This window comes from Triticum urartu, unplaced genomic scaffold, assembly GCF_056163025.1.
Source record: "Triticum urartu cultivar PI428250 unplaced genomic scaffold, HENAU_Tu73 scaffold1, whole genome shotgun sequence".
In the NCBI taxonomy this organism is placed as follows: domain Eukaryota; kingdom Viridiplantae; phylum Streptophyta; class Magnoliopsida; order Poales; family Poaceae; genus Triticum; species Triticum urartu.
In genome coordinates this window covers 1-13,843 of record NW_028259461.1, presented here as the reverse complement: position 1 = coordinate 13,843, position 13,843 = coordinate 1, and the positions used below count along the sequence as shown (strand labels likewise).

Below are 13,843 nucleotides of genomic sequence, written 5' to 3'. Positions count from 1 at the left end.
GCTCACGGCCGCGACATATATTTACCACGTTTTATTATTTTGCACGTTTGCGGTAAGTTTTAGCTCGTTGGTCATTATTCACGCGTGTAGCGGCGGGGAAAGCAAAGTACGATCGTCTTTGTAGTGGAGCTGGGAGGGGCAAGCATAAGGGACGAAGACGGGGGTAACATGTCGGATGCGATCATACCAGCACTAAAGCACCGGATCCCATCAGAACTCCGAAGTTAAGCGTGCTTGGGCGAGAGTAGTACTAGGATGGGTGACCTCCTGGGAAGTCCTCGTGTTGCATTCCCTTTTTAAAATTTTTTTGCGCGGCGTGCAAAAGAAAGCTCACGGCCGCGACATATATTTACCACGTTTTATTATTTTGCACGTTTGCGGTAAGTTTTAGCTCGTTGGTCATTATTCACGCGTGTAGCGGCGGGGAAAGCAAAGTACGATCGTCTTTGTAGTGGAGCTGGGAGGGGCAAGCATAAGGGACGAAGACGGGGGTAACATGTCGGATGCGATCATACCAGCACTAAAGCACCGGATCCCATCAGAACTCCGAAGTTAAGCGTGCTTGGGCGAGAGTAGTACTAGGATGGGTGACCTCCTGGGAAGTCCTCGTGTTGCATTCCCTTTTTAAAATTTTTTTGCGCGGCGTGCAAAAGAAAGCTCACGGCCGCGACATATATTTACCACGTTTTATTATTTTGCACGTTTGCGGTAAGTTTTAGCTCGTTGGTCATTATTCACGCGTGTAGCGGCGGGGAAAGCAAAGTACGATCGTCTTTGTAGTGGAGCTGGGAGGGGCAAGCATAAGGGACGAAGACGGGGGTAACATGTCGGATGCGATCATACCAGCACTAAAGCACCGGATCCCATCAGAACTCCGAAGTTAAGCGTGCTTGGGCGAGAGTAGTACTAGGATGGGTGACCTCCTGGGAAGTCCTCGTGTTGCATTCCCTTTTTAAAATTTTTTTGCGCGGCGTGCAAAAGAAAGCTCACGGCCGCGACATATATTTACCACGTTTTATTATTTTGCACGTTTGCGGTAAGTTTTAGCTCGTTGGTCATTATTCACGCGTGTAGCGGCGGGGAAAGCAAAGTACGATCGTCTTTGTAGTGGAGCTGGGAGGGGCAAGCATAAGGGACGAAGACGGGGGTAACATGTCGGATGCGATCATACCAGCACTAAAGCACCGGATCCCATCAGAACTCCGAAGTTAAGCGTGCTTGGGCGAGAGTAGTACTAGGATGGGTGACCTCCTGGGAAGTCCTCGTGTTGCATTCCCTTTTTAAAATTTTTTTGCGCGGCGTGCAAAAGAAAGCTCACGGCCGCGACATATATTTACCACGTTTTATTATTTTGCACGTTTGCGGTAAGTTTTAGCTCGTTGGTCATTATTCACGCGTGTAGCGGCGGGGAAAGCAAAGTACGATCGTCTTTGTAGTGGAGCTGGGAGGGGCAAGCATAAGGGACGAAGACGGGGGTAACATGTCGGATGCGATCATACCAGCACTAAAGCACCGGATCCCATCAGAACTCCGAAGTTAAGCGTGCTTGGGCGAGAGTAGTACTAGGATGGGTGACCTCCTGGGAAGTCCTCGTGTTGCATTCCCTTTTTAAAATTTTTTTGCGCGGCGTGCAAAAGAAAGCTCACGGCCGCGACATATATTTACCACGTTTTATTATTTTGCACGTTTGCGGTAAGTTTTAGCTCGTTGGTCATTATTCACGCGTGTAGCGGCGGGGAAAGCAAAGTACGATCGTCTTTGTAGTGGAGCTGGGAGGGGCAAGCATAAGGGACGAAGACGGGGGTAACATGTCGGATGCGATCATACCAGCACTAAAGCACCGGATCCCATCAGAACTCCGAAGTTAAGCGTGCTTGGGCGAGAGTAGTACTAGGATGGGTGACCTCCTGGGAAGTCCTCGTGTTGCATTCCCTTTTTAAAATTTTTTTGCGCGGCGTGCAAAAGAAAGCTCACGGCCGCGACATATATTTACCACGTTTTATTATTTTGCACGTTTGCGGTAAGTTTTAGCTCGTTGGTCATTATTCACGCGTGTAGCGGCGGGGAAAGCAAAGTACGATCGTCTTTGTAGTGGAGCTGGGAGGGGCAAGCATAAGGGACGAAGACGGGGGTAACATGTCGGATGCGATCATACCAGCACTAAAGCACCGGATCCCATCAGAACTCCGAAGTTAAGCGTGCTTGGGCGAGAGTAGTACTAGGATGGGTGACCTCCTGGGAAGTCCTCGTGTTGCATTCCCTTTTTAAAATTTTTTTGCGCGGCGTGCAAAAGAAAGCTCACGGCCGCGACATATATTTACCACGTTTTATTATTTTGCACGTTTGCGGTAAGTTTTAGCTCGTTGGTCATTATTCACGCGTGTAGCGGCGGGGAAAGCAAAGTACGATCGTCTTTGTAGTGGAGCTGGGAGGGGCAAGCATAAGGGACGAAGACGGGGGTAACATGTCGGATGCGATCATACCAGCACTAAAGCACCGGATCCCATCAGAACTCCGAAGTTAAGCGTGCTTGGGCGAGAGTAGTACTAGGATGGGTGACCTCCTGGGAAGTCCTCGTGTTGCATTCCCTTTTTAAAATTTTTTTGCGCGGCGTGCAAAAGAAAGCTCACGGCCGCGACATATATTTACCACGTTTTATTATTTTGCACGTTTGCGGTAAGTTTTAGCTCGTTGGTCATTATTCACGCGTGTAGCGGCGGGGAAAGCAAAGTACGATCGTCTTTGTAGTGGAGCTGGGAGGGGCAAGCATAAGGGACGAAGACGGGGGTAACATGTCGGATGCGATCATACCAGCACTAAAGCACCGGATCCCATCAGAACTCCGAAGTTAAGCGTGCTTGGGCGAGAGTAGTACTAGGATGGGTGACCTCCTGGGAAGTCCTCGTGTTGCATTCCCTTTTTAAAATTTTTTTGCGCGGCGTGCAAAAGAAAGCTCACGGCCGCGACATATATTTACCACGTTTTATTATTTTGCACGTTTGCGGTAAGTTTTAGCTCGTTGGTCATTATTCACGCGTGTAGCGGCGGGGAAAGCAAAGTACGATCGTCTTTGTAGTGGAGCTGGGAGGGGCAAGCATAAGGGACGAAGACGGGGGTAACATGTCGGATGCGATCATACCAGCACTAAAGCACCGGATCCCATCAGAACTCCGAAGTTAAGCGTGCTTGGGCGAGAGTAGTACTAGGATGGGTGACCTCCTGGGAAGTCCTCGTGTTGCATTCCCTTTTTAAAATTTTTTTGCGCGGCGTGCAAAAGAAAGCTCACGGCCGCGACATATATTTACCACGTTTTATTATTTTGCACGTTTGCGGTAAGTTTTAGCTCGTTGGTCATTATTCACGCGTGTAGCGGCGGGGAAAGCAAAGTACGATCGTCTTTGTAGTGGAGCTGGGAGGGGCAAGCATAAGGGACGAAGACGGGGGTAACATGTCGGATGCGATCATACCAGCACTAAAGCACCGGATCCCATCAGAACTCCGAAGTTAAGCGTGCTTGGGCGAGAGTAGTACTAGGATGGGTGACCTCCTGGGAAGTCCTCGTGTTGCATTCCCTTTTTAAAATTTTTTTGCGCGGCGTGCAAAAGAAAGCTCACGGCCGCGACATATATTTACCACGTTTTATTATTTTGCACGTTTGCGGTAAGTTTTAGCTCGTTGGTCATTATTCACGCGTGTAGCGGCGGGGAAAGCAAAGTACGATCGTCTTTGTAGTGGAGCTGGGAGGGGCAAGCATAAGGGACGAAGACGGGGGTAACATGTCGGATGCGATCATACCAGCACTAAAGCACCGGATCCCATCAGAACTCCGAAGTTAAGCGTGCTTGGGCGAGAGTAGTACTAGGATGGGTGACCTCCTGGGAAGTCCTCGTGTTGCATTCCCTTTTTAAAATTTTTTTGCGCGGCGTGCAAAAGAAAGCTCACGGCCGCGACATATATTTACCACGTTTTATTATTTTGCACGTTTGCGGTAAGTTTTAGCTCGTTGGTCATTATTCACGCGTGTAGCGGCGGGGAAAGCAAAGTACGATCGTCTTTGTAGTGGAGCTGGGAGGGGCAAGCATAAGGGACGAAGACGGGGGTAACATGTCGGATGCGATCATACCAGCACTAAAGCACCGGATCCCATCAGAACTCCGAAGTTAAGCGTGCTTGGGCGAGAGTAGTACTAGGATGGGTGACCTCCTGGGAAGTCCTCGTGTTGCATTCCCTTTTTAAAATTTTTTTGCGCGGCGTGCAAAAGAAAGCTCACGGCCGCGACATATATTTACCACGTTTTATTATTTTGCACGTTTGCGGTAAGTTTTAGCTCGTTGGTCATTATTCACGCGTGTAGCGGCGGGGAAAGCAAAGTACGATCGTCTTTGTAGTGGAGCTGGGAGGGGCAAGCATAAGGGACGAAGACGGGGGTAACATGTCGGATGCGATCATACCAGCACTAAAGCACCGGATCCCATCAGAACTCCGAAGTTAAGCGTGCTTGGGCGAGAGTAGTACTAGGATGGGTGACCTCCTGGGAAGTCCTCGTGTTGCATTCCCTTTTTAAAATTTTTTTGCGCGGCGTGCAAAAGAAAGCTCACGGCCGCGACATATATTTACCACGTTTTATTATTTTGCACGTTTGCGGTAAGTTTTAGCTCGTTGGTCATTATTCACGCGTGTAGCGGCGGGGAAAGCAAAGTACGATCGTCTTTGTAGTGGAGCTGGGAGGGGCAAGCATAAGGGACGAAGACGGGGGTAACATGTCGGATGCGATCATACCAGCACTAAAGCACCGGATCCCATCAGAACTCCGAAGTTAAGCGTGCTTGGGCGAGAGTAGTACTAGGATGGGTGACCTCCTGGGAAGTCCTCGTGTTGCATTCCCTTTTTAAAATTTTTTTGCGCGGCGTGCAAAAGAAAGCTCACGGCCGCGACATATATTTACCACGTTTTATTATTTTGCACGTTTGCGGTAAGTTTTAGCTCGTTGGTCATTATTCACGCGTGTAGCGGCGGGGAAAGCAAAGTACGATCGTCTTTGTAGTGGAGCTGGGAGGGGCAAGCATAAGGGACGAAGACGGGGGTAACATGTCGGATGCGATCATACCAGCACTAAAGCACCGGATCCCATCAGAACTCCGAAGTTAAGCGTGCTTGGGCGAGAGTAGTACTAGGATGGGTGACCTCCTGGGAAGTCCTCGTGTTGCATTCCCTTTTTAAAATTTTTTTGCGCGGCGTGCAAAAGAAAGCTCACGGCCGCGACATATATTTACCACGTTTTATTATTTTGCACGTTTGCGGTAAGTTTTAGCTCGTTGGTCATTATTCACGCGTGTAGCGGCGGGGAAAGCAAAGTACGATCGTCTTTGTAGTGGAGCTGGGAGGGGCAAGCATAAGGGACGAAGACGGGGGTAACATGTCGGATGCGATCATACCAGCACTAAAGCACCGGATCCCATCAGAACTCCGAAGTTAAGCGTGCTTGGGCGAGAGTAGTACTAGGATGGGTGACCTCCTGGGAAGTCCTCGTGTTGCATTCCCTTTTTAAAATTTTTTTGCGCGGCGTGCAAAAGAAAGCTCACGGCCGCGACATATATTTACCACGTTTTATTATTTTGCACGTTTGCGGTAAGTTTTAGCTCGTTGGTCATTATTCACGCGTGTAGCGGCGGGGAAAGCAAAGTACGATCGTCTTTGTAGTGGAGCTGGGAGGGGCAAGCATAAGGGACGAAGACGGGGGTAACATGTCGGATGCGATCATACCAGCACTAAAGCACCGGATCCCATCAGAACTCCGAAGTTAAGCGTGCTTGGGCGAGAGTAGTACTAGGATGGGTGACCTCCTGGGAAGTCCTCGTGTTGCATTCCCTTTTTAAAATTTTTTTGCGCGGCGTGCAAAAGAAAGCTCACGGCCGCGACATATATTTACCACGTTTTATTATTTTGCACGTTTGCGGTAAGTTTTAGCTCGTTGGTCATTATTCACGCGTGTAGCGGCGGGGAAAGCAAAGTACGATCGTCTTTGTAGTGGAGCTGGGAGGGGCAAGCATAAGGGACGAAGACGGGGGTAACATGTCGGATGCGATCATACCAGCACTAAAGCACCGGATCCCATCAGAACTCCGAAGTTAAGCGTGCTTGGGCGAGAGTAGTACTAGGATGGGTGACCTCCTGGGAAGTCCTCGTGTTGCATTCCCTTTTTAAAATTTTTTTGCGCGGCGTGCAAAAGAAAGCTCACGGCCGCGACATATATTTACCACGTTTTATTATTTTGCACGTTTGCGGTAAGTTTTAGCTCGTTGGTCATTATTCACGCGTGTAGCGGCGGGGAAAGCAAAGTACGATCGTCTTTGTAGTGGAGCTGGGAGGGGCAAGCATAAGGGACGAAGACGGGGGTAACATGTCGGATGCGATCATACCAGCACTAAAGCACCGGATCCCATCAGAACTCCGAAGTTAAGCGTGCTTGGGCGAGAGTAGTACTAGGATGGGTGACCTCCTGGGAAGTCCTCGTGTTGCATTCCCTTTTTAAAATTTTTTTGCGCGGCGTGCAAAAGAAAGCTCACGGCCGCGACATATATTTACCACGTTTTATTATTTTGCACGTTTGCGGTAAGTTTTAGCTCGTTGGTCATTATTCACGCGTGTAGCGGCGGGGAAAGCAAAGTACGATCGTCTTTGTAGTGGAGCTGGGAGGGGCAAGCATAAGGGACGAAGACGGGGGTAACATGTCGGATGCGATCATACCAGCACTAAAGCACCGGATCCCATCAGAACTCCGAAGTTAAGCGTGCTTGGGCGAGAGTAGTACTAGGATGGGTGACCTCCTGGGAAGTCCTCGTGTTGCATTCCCTTTTTAAAATTTTTTTGCGCGGCGTGCAAAAGAAAGCTCACGGCCGCGACATATATTTACCACGTTTTATTATTTTGCACGTTTGCGGTAAGTTTTAGCTCGTTGGTCATTATTCACGCGTGTAGCGGCGGGGAAAGCAAAGTACGATCGTCTTTGTAGTGGAGCTGGGAGGGGCAAGCATAAGGGACGAAGACGGGGGTAACATGTCGGATGCGATCATACCAGCACTAAAGCACCGGATCCCATCAGAACTCCGAAGTTAAGCGTGCTTGGGCGAGAGTAGTACTAGGATGGGTGACCTCCTGGGAAGTCCTCGTGTTGCATTCCCTTTTTAAAATTTTTTTGCGCGGCGTGCAAAAGAAAGCTCACGGCCGCGACATATATTTACCACGTTTTATTATTTTGCACGTTTGCGGTAAGTTTTAGCTCGTTGGTCATTATTCACGCGTGTAGCGGCGGGGAAAGCAAAGTACGATCGTCTTTGTAGTGGAGCTGGGAGGGGCAAGCATAAGGGACGAAGACGGGGGTAACATGTCGGATGCGATCATACCAGCACTAAAGCACCGGATCCCATCAGAACTCCGAAGTTAAGCGTGCTTGGGCGAGAGTAGTACTAGGATGGGTGACCTCCTGGGAAGTCCTCGTGTTGCATTCCCTTTTTAAAATTTTTTTGCGCGGCGTGCAAAAGAAAGCTCACGGCCGCGACATATATTTACCACGTTTTATTATTTTGCACGTTTGCGGTAAGTTTTAGCTCGTTGGTCATTATTCACGCGTGTAGCGGCGGGGAAAGCAAAGTACGATCGTCTTTGTAGTGGAGCTGGGAGGGGCAAGCATAAGGGACGAAGACGGGGGTAACATGTCGGATGCGATCATACCAGCACTAAAGCACCGGATCCCATCAGAACTCCGAAGTTAAGCGTGCTTGGGCGAGAGTAGTACTAGGATGGGTGACCTCCTGGGAAGTCCTCGTGTTGCATTCCCTTTTTAAAATTTTTTTGCGCGGCGTGCAAAAGAAAGCTCACGGCCGCGACATATATTTACCACGTTTTATTATTTTGCACGTTTGCGGTAAGTTTTAGCTCGTTGGTCATTATTCACGCGTGTAGCGGCGGGGAAAGCAAAGTACGATCGTCTTTGTAGTGGAGCTGGGAGGGGCAAGCATAAGGGACGAAGACGGGGGTAACATGTCGGATGCGATCATACCAGCACTAAAGCACCGGATCCCATCAGAACTCCGAAGTTAAGCGTGCTTGGGCGAGAGTAGTACTAGGATGGGTGACCTCCTGGGAAGTCCTCGTGTTGCATTCCCTTTTTAAAATTTTTTTGCGCGGCGTGCAAAAGAAAGCTCACGGCCGCGACATATATTTACCACGTTTTATTATTTTGCACGTTTGCGGTAAGTTTTAGCTCGTTGGTCATTATTCACGCGTGTAGCGGCGGGGAAAGCAAAGTACGATCGTCTTTGTAGTGGAGCTGGGAGGGGCAAGCATAAGGGACGAAGACGGGGGTAACATGTCGGATGCGATCATACCAGCACTAAAGCACCGGATCCCATCAGAACTCCGAAGTTAAGCGTGCTTGGGCGAGAGTAGTACTAGGATGGGTGACCTCCTGGGAAGTCCTCGTGTTGCATTCCCTTTTTAAAATTTTTTTGCGCGGCGTGCAAAAGAAAGCTCACGGCCGCGACATATATTTACCACGTTTTATTATTTTGCACGTTTGCGGTAAGTTTTAGCTCGTTGGTCATTATTCACGCGTGTAGCGGCGGGGAAAGCAAAGTACGATCGTCTTTGTAGTGGAGCTGGGAGGGGCAAGCATAAGGGACGAAGACGGGGGTAACATGTCGGATGCGATCATACCAGCACTAAAGCACCGGATCCCATCAGAACTCCGAAGTTAAGCGTGCTTGGGCGAGAGTAGTACTAGGATGGGTGACCTCCTGGGAAGTCCTCGTGTTGCATTCCCTTTTTAAAATTTTTTTGCGCGGCGTGCAAAAGAAAGCTCACGGCCGCGACATATATTTACCACGTTTTATTATTTTGCACGTTTGCGGTAAGTTTTAGCTCGTTGGTCATTATTCACGCGTGTAGCGGCGGGGAAAGCAAAGTACGATCGTCTTTGTAGTGGAGCTGGGAGGGGCAAGCATAAGGGACGAAGACGGGGGTAACATGTCGGATGCGATCATACCAGCACTAAAGCACCGGATCCCATCAGAACTCCGAAGTTAAGCGTGCTTGGGCGAGAGTAGTACTAGGATGGGTGACCTCCTGGGAAGTCCTCGTGTTGCATTCCCTTTTTAAAATTTTTTTGCGCGGCGTGCAAAAGAAAGCTCACGGCCGCGACATATATTTACCACGTTTTATTATTTTGCACGTTTGCGGTAAGTTTTAGCTCGTTGGTCATTATTCACGCGTGTAGCGGCGGGGAAAGCAAAGTACGATCGTCTTTGTAGTGGAGCTGGGAGGGGCAAGCATAAGGGACGAAGACGGGGGTAACATGTCGGATGCGATCATACCAGCACTAAAGCACCGGATCCCATCAGAACTCCGAAGTTAAGCGTGCTTGGGCGAGAGTAGTACTAGGATGGGTGACCTCCTGGGAAGTCCTCGTGTTGCATTCCCTTTTTAAAATTTTTTTGCGCGGCGTGCAAAAGAAAGCTCACGGCCGCGACATATATTTACCACGTTTTATTATTTTGCACGTTTGCGGTAAGTTTTAGCTCGTTGGTCATTATTCACGCGTGTAGCGGCGGGGAAAGCAAAGTACGATCGTCTTTGTAGTGGAGCTGGGAGGGGCAAGCATAAGGGACGAAGACGGGGGTAACATGTCGGATGCGATCATACCAGCACTAAAGCACCGGATCCCATCAGAACTCCGAAGTTAAGCGTGCTTGGGCGAGAGTAGTACTAGGATGGGTGACCTCCTGGGAAGTCCTCGTGTTGCATTCCCTTTTTAAAATTTTTTTGCGCGGCGTGCAAAAGAAAGCTCACGGCCGCGACATATATTTACCACGTTTTATTATTTTGCACGTTTGCGGTAAGTTTTAGCTCGTTGGTCATTATTCACGCGTGTAGCGGCGGGGAAAGCAAAGTACGATCGTCTTTGTAGTGGAGCTGGGAGGGGCAAGCATAAGGGACGAAGACGGGGGTAACATGTCGGATGCGATCATACCAGCACTAAAGCACCGGATCCCATCAGAACTCCGAAGTTAAGCGTGCTTGGGCGAGAGTAGTACTAGGATGGGTGACCTCCTGGGAAGTCCTCGTGTTGCATTCCCTTTTTAAAATTTTTTTGCGCGGCGTGCAAAAGAAAGCTCACGGCCGCGACATATATTTACCACGTTTTATTATTTTGCACGTTTGCGGTAAGTTTTAGCTCGTTGGTCATTATTCACGCGTGTAGCGGCGGGGAAAGCAAAGTACGATCGTCTTTGTAGTGGAGCTGGGAGGGGCAAGCATAAGGGACGAAGACGGGGGTAACATGTCGGATGCGATCATACCAGCACTAAAGCACCGGATCCCATCAGAACTCCGAAGTTAAGCGTGCTTGGGCGAGAGTAGTACTAGGATGGGTGACCTCCTGGGAAGTCCTCGTGTTGCATTCCCTTTTTAAAATTTTTTTGCGCGGCGTGCAAAAGAAAGCTCACGGCCGCGACATATATTTACCACGTTTTATTATTTTGCACGTTTGCGGTAAGTTTTAGCTCGTTGGTCATTATTCACGCGTGTAGCGGCGGGGAAAGCAAAGTACGATCGTCTTTGTAGTGGAGCTGGGAGGGGCAAGCATAAGGGACGAAGACGGGGGTAACATGTCGGATGCGATCATACCAGCACTAAAGCACCGGATCCCATCAGAACTCCGAAGTTAAGCGTGCTTGGGCGAGAGTAGTACTAGGATGGGTGACCTCCTGGGAAGTCCTCGTGTTGCATTCCCTTTTTAAAATTTTTTTGCGCGGCGTGCAAAAGAAAGCTCACGGCCGCGACATATATTTACCACGTTTTATTATTTTGCACGTTTGCGGTAAGTTTTAGCTCGTTGGTCATTATTCACGCGTGTAGCGGCGGGGAAAGCAAAGTACGATCGTCTTTGTAGTGGAGCTGGGAGGGGCAAGCATAAGGGACGAAGACGGGGGTAACATGTCGGATGCGATCATACCAGCACTAAAGCACCGGATCCCATCAGAACTCCGAAGTTAAGCGTGCTTGGGCGAGAGTAGTACTAGGATGGGTGACCTCCTGGGAAGTCCTCGTGTTGCATTCCCTTTTTAAAATTTTTTTGCGCGGCGTGCAAAAGAAAGCTCACGGCCGCGACATATATTTACCACGTTTTATTATTTTGCACGTTTGCGGTAAGTTTTAGCTCGTTGGTCATTATTCACGCGTGTAGCGGCGGGGAAAGCAAAGTACGATCGTCTTTGTAGTGGAGCTGGGAGGGGCAAGCATAAGGGACGAAGACGGGGGTAACATGTCGGATGCGATCATACCAGCACTAAAGCACCGGATCCCATCAGAACTCCGAAGTTAAGCGTGCTTGGGCGAGAGTAGTACTAGGATGGGTGACCTCCTGGGAAGTCCTCGTGTTGCATTCCCTTTTTAAAATTTTTTTGCGCGGCGTGCAAAAGAAAGCTCACGGCCGCGACATATATTTACCACGTTTTATTATTTTGCACGTTTGCGGTAAGTTTTAGCTCGTTGGTCATTATTCACGCGTGTAGCGGCGGGGAAAGCAAAGTACGATCGTCTTTGTAGTGGAGCTGGGAGGGGCAAGCATAAGGGACGAAGACGGGGGTAACATGTCGGATGCGATCATACCAGCACTAAAGCACCGGATCCCATCAGAACTCCGAAGTTAAGCGTGCTTGGGCGAGAGTAGTACTAGGATGGGTGACCTCCTGGGAAGTCCTCGTGTTGCATTCCCTTTTTAAAATTTTTTTGCGCGGCGTGCAAAAGAAAGCTCACGGCCGCGACATATATTTACCACGTTTTATTATTTTGCACGTTTGCGGTAAGTTTTAGCTCGTTGGTCATTATTCACGCGTGTAGCGGCGGGGAAAGCAAAGTACGATCGTCTTTGTAGTGGAGCTGGGAGGGGCAAGCATAAGGGACGAAGACGGGGGTAACATGTCGGATGCGATCATACCAGCACTAAAGCACCGGATCCCATCAGAACTCCGAAGTTAAGCGTGCTTGGGCGAGAGTAGTACTAGGATGGGTGACCTCCTGGGAAGTCCTCGTGTTGCATTCCCTTTTTAAAATTTTTTTGCGCGGCGTGCAAAAGAAAGCTCACGGCCGCGACATATATTTACCACGTTTTATTATTTTGCACGTTTGCGGTAAGTTTTAGCTCGTTGGTCATTATTCACGCGTGTAGCGGCGGGGAAAGCAAAGTACGATCGTCTTTGTAGTGGAGCTGGGAGGGGCAAGCATAAGGGACGAAGACGGGGGTAACATGTCGGATGCGATCATACCAGCACTAAAGCACCGGATCCCATCAGAACTCCGAAGTTAAGCGTGCTTGGGCGAGAGTAGTACTAGGATGGGTGACCTCCTGGGAAGTCCTCGTGTTGCATTCCCTTTTTAAAATTTTTTTGCGCGGCGTGCAAAAGAAAGCTCACGGCCGCGACATATATTTACCACGTTTTATTATTTTGCACGTTTGCGGTAAGTTTTAGCTCGTTGGTCATTATTCACGCGTGTAGCGGCGGGGAAAGCAAAGTACGATCGTCTTTGTAGTGGAGCTGGGAGGGGCAAGCATAAGGGACGAAGACGGGGGTAACATGTCGGATGCGATCATACCAGCACTAAAGCACCGGATCCCATCAGAACTCCGAAGTTAAGCGTGCTTGGGCGAGAGTAGTACTAGGATGGGTGACCTCCTGGGAAGTCCTCGTGTTGCATTCCCTTTTTAAAATTTTTTTGCGCGGCGTGCAAAAGAAAGCTCACGGCCGCGACATATATTTACCACGTTTTATTATTTTGCACGTTTGCGGTAAGTTTTAGCTCGTTGGTCATTATTCACACGCGTGTAGCGGCGGGGAAAGCAAAGTACGATCGTCTTTGTAGTGGAGCTGGGAGGGGCAAGCATAAGGGACGAAGACGGGGGTAACATGTCGGATGCGATCATACCAGCACTAAAGCACCGGATCCCATCAGAACTCCGAAGTTAAGCGTGCTTGGGCGAGAGTAGTACTAGGATGGGTGACCTCCTGGGAAGTCCTCGTGTTGCATTCCCTTTTTAAAATTTTTTTGCGCGGCGTGCAAAAGAAAGCTCACGGCCGCGACATATATTTACCACGTTTTATTATTTTGCACGTTTGCGGTAAGTTTTAGCTCGTTGGTCATTATTCACGCGTGTAGCGGCGGGGAAAGCAAAGTACGATCGTCTTTGTAGTGGAGCTGGGAGGGGCAAGCATAAGGGACGAAGACGGGGGTAACATGTCGGATGCGATCATACCAGCACTAAAGCACCGGATCCCATCAGAACTCCGAAGTTAAGCGTGCTTGGGCGAGAGTAGTACTAGGATGGGTGACCTCCTGGGAAGTCCTCGTGTTGCATTCCCTTTTTAAAATTTTTTTGCGCGGCGTGCAAAAGAAAGCTCACGGCCGCGACATATATTTACCACGTTTTATTATTTTGCACGTTTGCGGTAAGTTTTAGCTCGTTGGTCATTATTCACGCGTGTAGCGGCGGGGAAAGCAAAGTACGATCGTCTTTGTAGTGGAGCTGGGAGGGGCAAGCATAAGGGACGAAGACGGGGGTAACATGTCGGATGCGATCATACCAGCACTAAAGCACCGGATCCCATCAGAACTCCGAAGTTAAGCGTGCTTGGGCGAGAGTAGTACTAGGATGGGTGACCTCCTGGGAAGTCCTCGTGTTGCATTCCCTTTTTAAAATTTTTTTGCGCGGCGTGCAAAAGAAAGCTCACGGCCGCGACATATATTTACCACGTTTTATTATTTTGCACGTTTGCGGTAAGTTTTAGCT

The 13,843-nt window shown here is 49.4% G+C and overlaps 42 non-coding genes across 42 annotated transcripts; all 42 read left to right on the top strand.

Moving 5' to 3' along the window:
• The first annotated feature begins 173 nt into the window (after positions 1–173).
• Positions 174–292, top strand: LOC147955079 (5S ribosomal RNA). Its single transcript, XR_015612752.1, has one exon. It is a non-coding gene; the product is annotated as a 5S ribosomal RNA (ribosomal RNA).
• Positions 293–501: 209 nt separating this feature from the next.
• Positions 502–620, top strand: LOC147955078 (5S ribosomal RNA). Its single transcript, XR_015612741.1, has one exon. It is a non-coding gene; the product is annotated as a 5S ribosomal RNA (ribosomal RNA).
• Positions 621–829: 209 nt separating this feature from the next.
• On the top strand, positions 830–948 carry LOC147955077 (5S ribosomal RNA). The gene has a single exon (XR_015612730.1). It is a non-coding gene; the product is annotated as a 5S ribosomal RNA (ribosomal RNA).
• A 209-nt stretch (positions 949–1,157) lies between these two features.
• On the top strand, positions 1,158–1,276 carry LOC147955076 (5S ribosomal RNA). Its single transcript, XR_015612719.1, has one exon. It is a non-coding gene; the product is annotated as a 5S ribosomal RNA (ribosomal RNA).
• Positions 1,277–1,485: 209 nt separating this feature from the next.
• On the top strand, positions 1,486–1,604 carry LOC147955075 (5S ribosomal RNA). The gene has a single exon (XR_015612708.1). It is a non-coding gene; the product is annotated as a 5S ribosomal RNA (ribosomal RNA).
• Positions 1,605–1,813: 209 nt separating this feature from the next.
• Positions 1,814–1,932, top strand: LOC147955074 (5S ribosomal RNA). The gene has a single exon (XR_015612697.1). It is a non-coding gene; the product is annotated as a 5S ribosomal RNA (ribosomal RNA).
• A 209-nt stretch (positions 1,933–2,141) lies between these two features.
• LOC147955073 (5S ribosomal RNA) lies at positions 2,142–2,260 on the top strand. The gene has a single exon (XR_015612686.1). It is a non-coding gene; the product is annotated as a 5S ribosomal RNA (ribosomal RNA).
• A 209-nt stretch (positions 2,261–2,469) lies between these two features.
• LOC147955072 (5S ribosomal RNA) lies at positions 2,470–2,588 on the top strand. The gene has a single exon (XR_015612675.1). It is a non-coding gene; the product is annotated as a 5S ribosomal RNA (ribosomal RNA).
• Positions 2,589–2,797: 209 nt separating this feature from the next.
• Positions 2,798–2,916, top strand: LOC147955071 (5S ribosomal RNA). The gene has a single exon (XR_015612664.1). It is a non-coding gene; the product is annotated as a 5S ribosomal RNA (ribosomal RNA).
• A 209-nt stretch (positions 2,917–3,125) lies between these two features.
• LOC147955070 (5S ribosomal RNA) lies at positions 3,126–3,244 on the top strand. Its single transcript, XR_015612653.1, has one exon. It is a non-coding gene; the product is annotated as a 5S ribosomal RNA (ribosomal RNA).
• A 209-nt stretch (positions 3,245–3,453) lies between these two features.
• On the top strand, positions 3,454–3,572 carry LOC147955069 (5S ribosomal RNA). Its single transcript, XR_015612641.1, has one exon. It is a non-coding gene; the product is annotated as a 5S ribosomal RNA (ribosomal RNA).
• Positions 3,573–3,781: 209 nt separating this feature from the next.
• On the top strand, positions 3,782–3,900 carry LOC147955068 (5S ribosomal RNA). Its single transcript, XR_015612630.1, has one exon. It is a non-coding gene; the product is annotated as a 5S ribosomal RNA (ribosomal RNA).
• A 209-nt stretch (positions 3,901–4,109) lies between these two features.
• On the top strand, positions 4,110–4,228 carry LOC147955067 (5S ribosomal RNA). The gene has a single exon (XR_015612619.1). It is a non-coding gene; the product is annotated as a 5S ribosomal RNA (ribosomal RNA).
• Positions 4,229–4,437: 209 nt separating this feature from the next.
• LOC147955066 (5S ribosomal RNA) lies at positions 4,438–4,556 on the top strand. Its single transcript, XR_015612608.1, has one exon. It is a non-coding gene; the product is annotated as a 5S ribosomal RNA (ribosomal RNA).
• A 209-nt stretch (positions 4,557–4,765) lies between these two features.
• LOC147955065 (5S ribosomal RNA) lies at positions 4,766–4,884 on the top strand. Its single transcript, XR_015612597.1, has one exon. It is a non-coding gene; the product is annotated as a 5S ribosomal RNA (ribosomal RNA).
• A 209-nt stretch (positions 4,885–5,093) lies between these two features.
• Positions 5,094–5,212, top strand: LOC147955064 (5S ribosomal RNA). The gene has a single exon (XR_015612586.1). It is a non-coding gene; the product is annotated as a 5S ribosomal RNA (ribosomal RNA).
• A 209-nt stretch (positions 5,213–5,421) lies between these two features.
• On the top strand, positions 5,422–5,540 carry LOC147955063 (5S ribosomal RNA). Its single transcript, XR_015612575.1, has one exon. It is a non-coding gene; the product is annotated as a 5S ribosomal RNA (ribosomal RNA).
• Positions 5,541–5,749: 209 nt separating this feature from the next.
• Positions 5,750–5,868, top strand: LOC147955062 (5S ribosomal RNA). Its single transcript, XR_015612564.1, has one exon. It is a non-coding gene; the product is annotated as a 5S ribosomal RNA (ribosomal RNA).
• A 209-nt stretch (positions 5,869–6,077) lies between these two features.
• On the top strand, positions 6,078–6,196 carry LOC147955061 (5S ribosomal RNA). Its single transcript, XR_015612553.1, has one exon. It is a non-coding gene; the product is annotated as a 5S ribosomal RNA (ribosomal RNA).
• A 209-nt stretch (positions 6,197–6,405) lies between these two features.
• On the top strand, positions 6,406–6,524 carry LOC147955060 (5S ribosomal RNA). The gene has a single exon (XR_015612542.1). It is a non-coding gene; the product is annotated as a 5S ribosomal RNA (ribosomal RNA).
• A 209-nt stretch (positions 6,525–6,733) lies between these two features.
• LOC147955059 (5S ribosomal RNA) lies at positions 6,734–6,852 on the top strand. Its single transcript, XR_015612530.1, has one exon. It is a non-coding gene; the product is annotated as a 5S ribosomal RNA (ribosomal RNA).
• Positions 6,853–7,061: 209 nt separating this feature from the next.
• LOC147955058 (5S ribosomal RNA) lies at positions 7,062–7,180 on the top strand. The gene has a single exon (XR_015612519.1). It is a non-coding gene; the product is annotated as a 5S ribosomal RNA (ribosomal RNA).
• Positions 7,181–7,389: 209 nt separating this feature from the next.
• LOC147955057 (5S ribosomal RNA) lies at positions 7,390–7,508 on the top strand. The gene has a single exon (XR_015612508.1). It is a non-coding gene; the product is annotated as a 5S ribosomal RNA (ribosomal RNA).
• Positions 7,509–7,717: 209 nt separating this feature from the next.
• Positions 7,718–7,836, top strand: LOC147955056 (5S ribosomal RNA). Its single transcript, XR_015612497.1, has one exon. It is a non-coding gene; the product is annotated as a 5S ribosomal RNA (ribosomal RNA).
• A 209-nt stretch (positions 7,837–8,045) lies between these two features.
• On the top strand, positions 8,046–8,164 carry LOC147955055 (5S ribosomal RNA). Its single transcript, XR_015612486.1, has one exon. It is a non-coding gene; the product is annotated as a 5S ribosomal RNA (ribosomal RNA).
• A 209-nt stretch (positions 8,165–8,373) lies between these two features.
• On the top strand, positions 8,374–8,492 carry LOC147955054 (5S ribosomal RNA). The gene has a single exon (XR_015613485.1). It is a non-coding gene; the product is annotated as a 5S ribosomal RNA (ribosomal RNA).
• A 209-nt stretch (positions 8,493–8,701) lies between these two features.
• LOC147955053 (5S ribosomal RNA) lies at positions 8,702–8,820 on the top strand. Its single transcript, XR_015613474.1, has one exon. It is a non-coding gene; the product is annotated as a 5S ribosomal RNA (ribosomal RNA).
• A 209-nt stretch (positions 8,821–9,029) lies between these two features.
• Positions 9,030–9,148, top strand: LOC147955052 (5S ribosomal RNA). Its single transcript, XR_015613463.1, has one exon. It is a non-coding gene; the product is annotated as a 5S ribosomal RNA (ribosomal RNA).
• A 209-nt stretch (positions 9,149–9,357) lies between these two features.
• LOC147955051 (5S ribosomal RNA) lies at positions 9,358–9,476 on the top strand. The gene has a single exon (XR_015613452.1). It is a non-coding gene; the product is annotated as a 5S ribosomal RNA (ribosomal RNA).
• Positions 9,477–9,685: 209 nt separating this feature from the next.
• On the top strand, positions 9,686–9,804 carry LOC147955050 (5S ribosomal RNA). Its single transcript, XR_015613441.1, has one exon. It is a non-coding gene; the product is annotated as a 5S ribosomal RNA (ribosomal RNA).
• Positions 9,805–10,013: 209 nt separating this feature from the next.
• LOC147955049 (5S ribosomal RNA) lies at positions 10,014–10,132 on the top strand. The gene has a single exon (XR_015613429.1). It is a non-coding gene; the product is annotated as a 5S ribosomal RNA (ribosomal RNA).
• A 209-nt stretch (positions 10,133–10,341) lies between these two features.
• On the top strand, positions 10,342–10,460 carry LOC147955048 (5S ribosomal RNA). The gene has a single exon (XR_015613418.1). It is a non-coding gene; the product is annotated as a 5S ribosomal RNA (ribosomal RNA).
• A 209-nt stretch (positions 10,461–10,669) lies between these two features.
• On the top strand, positions 10,670–10,788 carry LOC147955047 (5S ribosomal RNA). Its single transcript, XR_015613407.1, has one exon. It is a non-coding gene; the product is annotated as a 5S ribosomal RNA (ribosomal RNA).
• A 209-nt stretch (positions 10,789–10,997) lies between these two features.
• Positions 10,998–11,116, top strand: LOC147955046 (5S ribosomal RNA). The gene has a single exon (XR_015613396.1). It is a non-coding gene; the product is annotated as a 5S ribosomal RNA (ribosomal RNA).
• Positions 11,117–11,325: 209 nt separating this feature from the next.
• Positions 11,326–11,444, top strand: LOC147955045 (5S ribosomal RNA). The gene has a single exon (XR_015613385.1). It is a non-coding gene; the product is annotated as a 5S ribosomal RNA (ribosomal RNA).
• Positions 11,445–11,653: 209 nt separating this feature from the next.
• LOC147955044 (5S ribosomal RNA) lies at positions 11,654–11,772 on the top strand. The gene has a single exon (XR_015613374.1). It is a non-coding gene; the product is annotated as a 5S ribosomal RNA (ribosomal RNA).
• Positions 11,773–11,981: 209 nt separating this feature from the next.
• LOC147955043 (5S ribosomal RNA) lies at positions 11,982–12,100 on the top strand. The gene has a single exon (XR_015613363.1). It is a non-coding gene; the product is annotated as a 5S ribosomal RNA (ribosomal RNA).
• Positions 12,101–12,309: 209 nt separating this feature from the next.
• Positions 12,310–12,428, top strand: LOC147955042 (5S ribosomal RNA). The gene has a single exon (XR_015613352.1). It is a non-coding gene; the product is annotated as a 5S ribosomal RNA (ribosomal RNA).
• A 209-nt stretch (positions 12,429–12,637) lies between these two features.
• Positions 12,638–12,756, top strand: LOC147955041 (5S ribosomal RNA). The gene has a single exon (XR_015613341.1). It is a non-coding gene; the product is annotated as a 5S ribosomal RNA (ribosomal RNA).
• A 211-nt stretch (positions 12,757–12,967) lies between these two features.
• On the top strand, positions 12,968–13,086 carry LOC147955040 (5S ribosomal RNA). Its single transcript, XR_015613330.1, has one exon. It is a non-coding gene; the product is annotated as a 5S ribosomal RNA (ribosomal RNA).
• A 209-nt stretch (positions 13,087–13,295) lies between these two features.
• Positions 13,296–13,414, top strand: LOC147955039 (5S ribosomal RNA). Its single transcript, XR_015613318.1, has one exon. It is a non-coding gene; the product is annotated as a 5S ribosomal RNA (ribosomal RNA).
• Positions 13,415–13,623: 209 nt separating this feature from the next.
• LOC147955038 (5S ribosomal RNA) lies at positions 13,624–13,742 on the top strand. The gene has a single exon (XR_015613307.1). It is a non-coding gene; the product is annotated as a 5S ribosomal RNA (ribosomal RNA).
• The last annotated feature ends 101 nt before the right edge of the window (positions 13,743–13,843 follow it).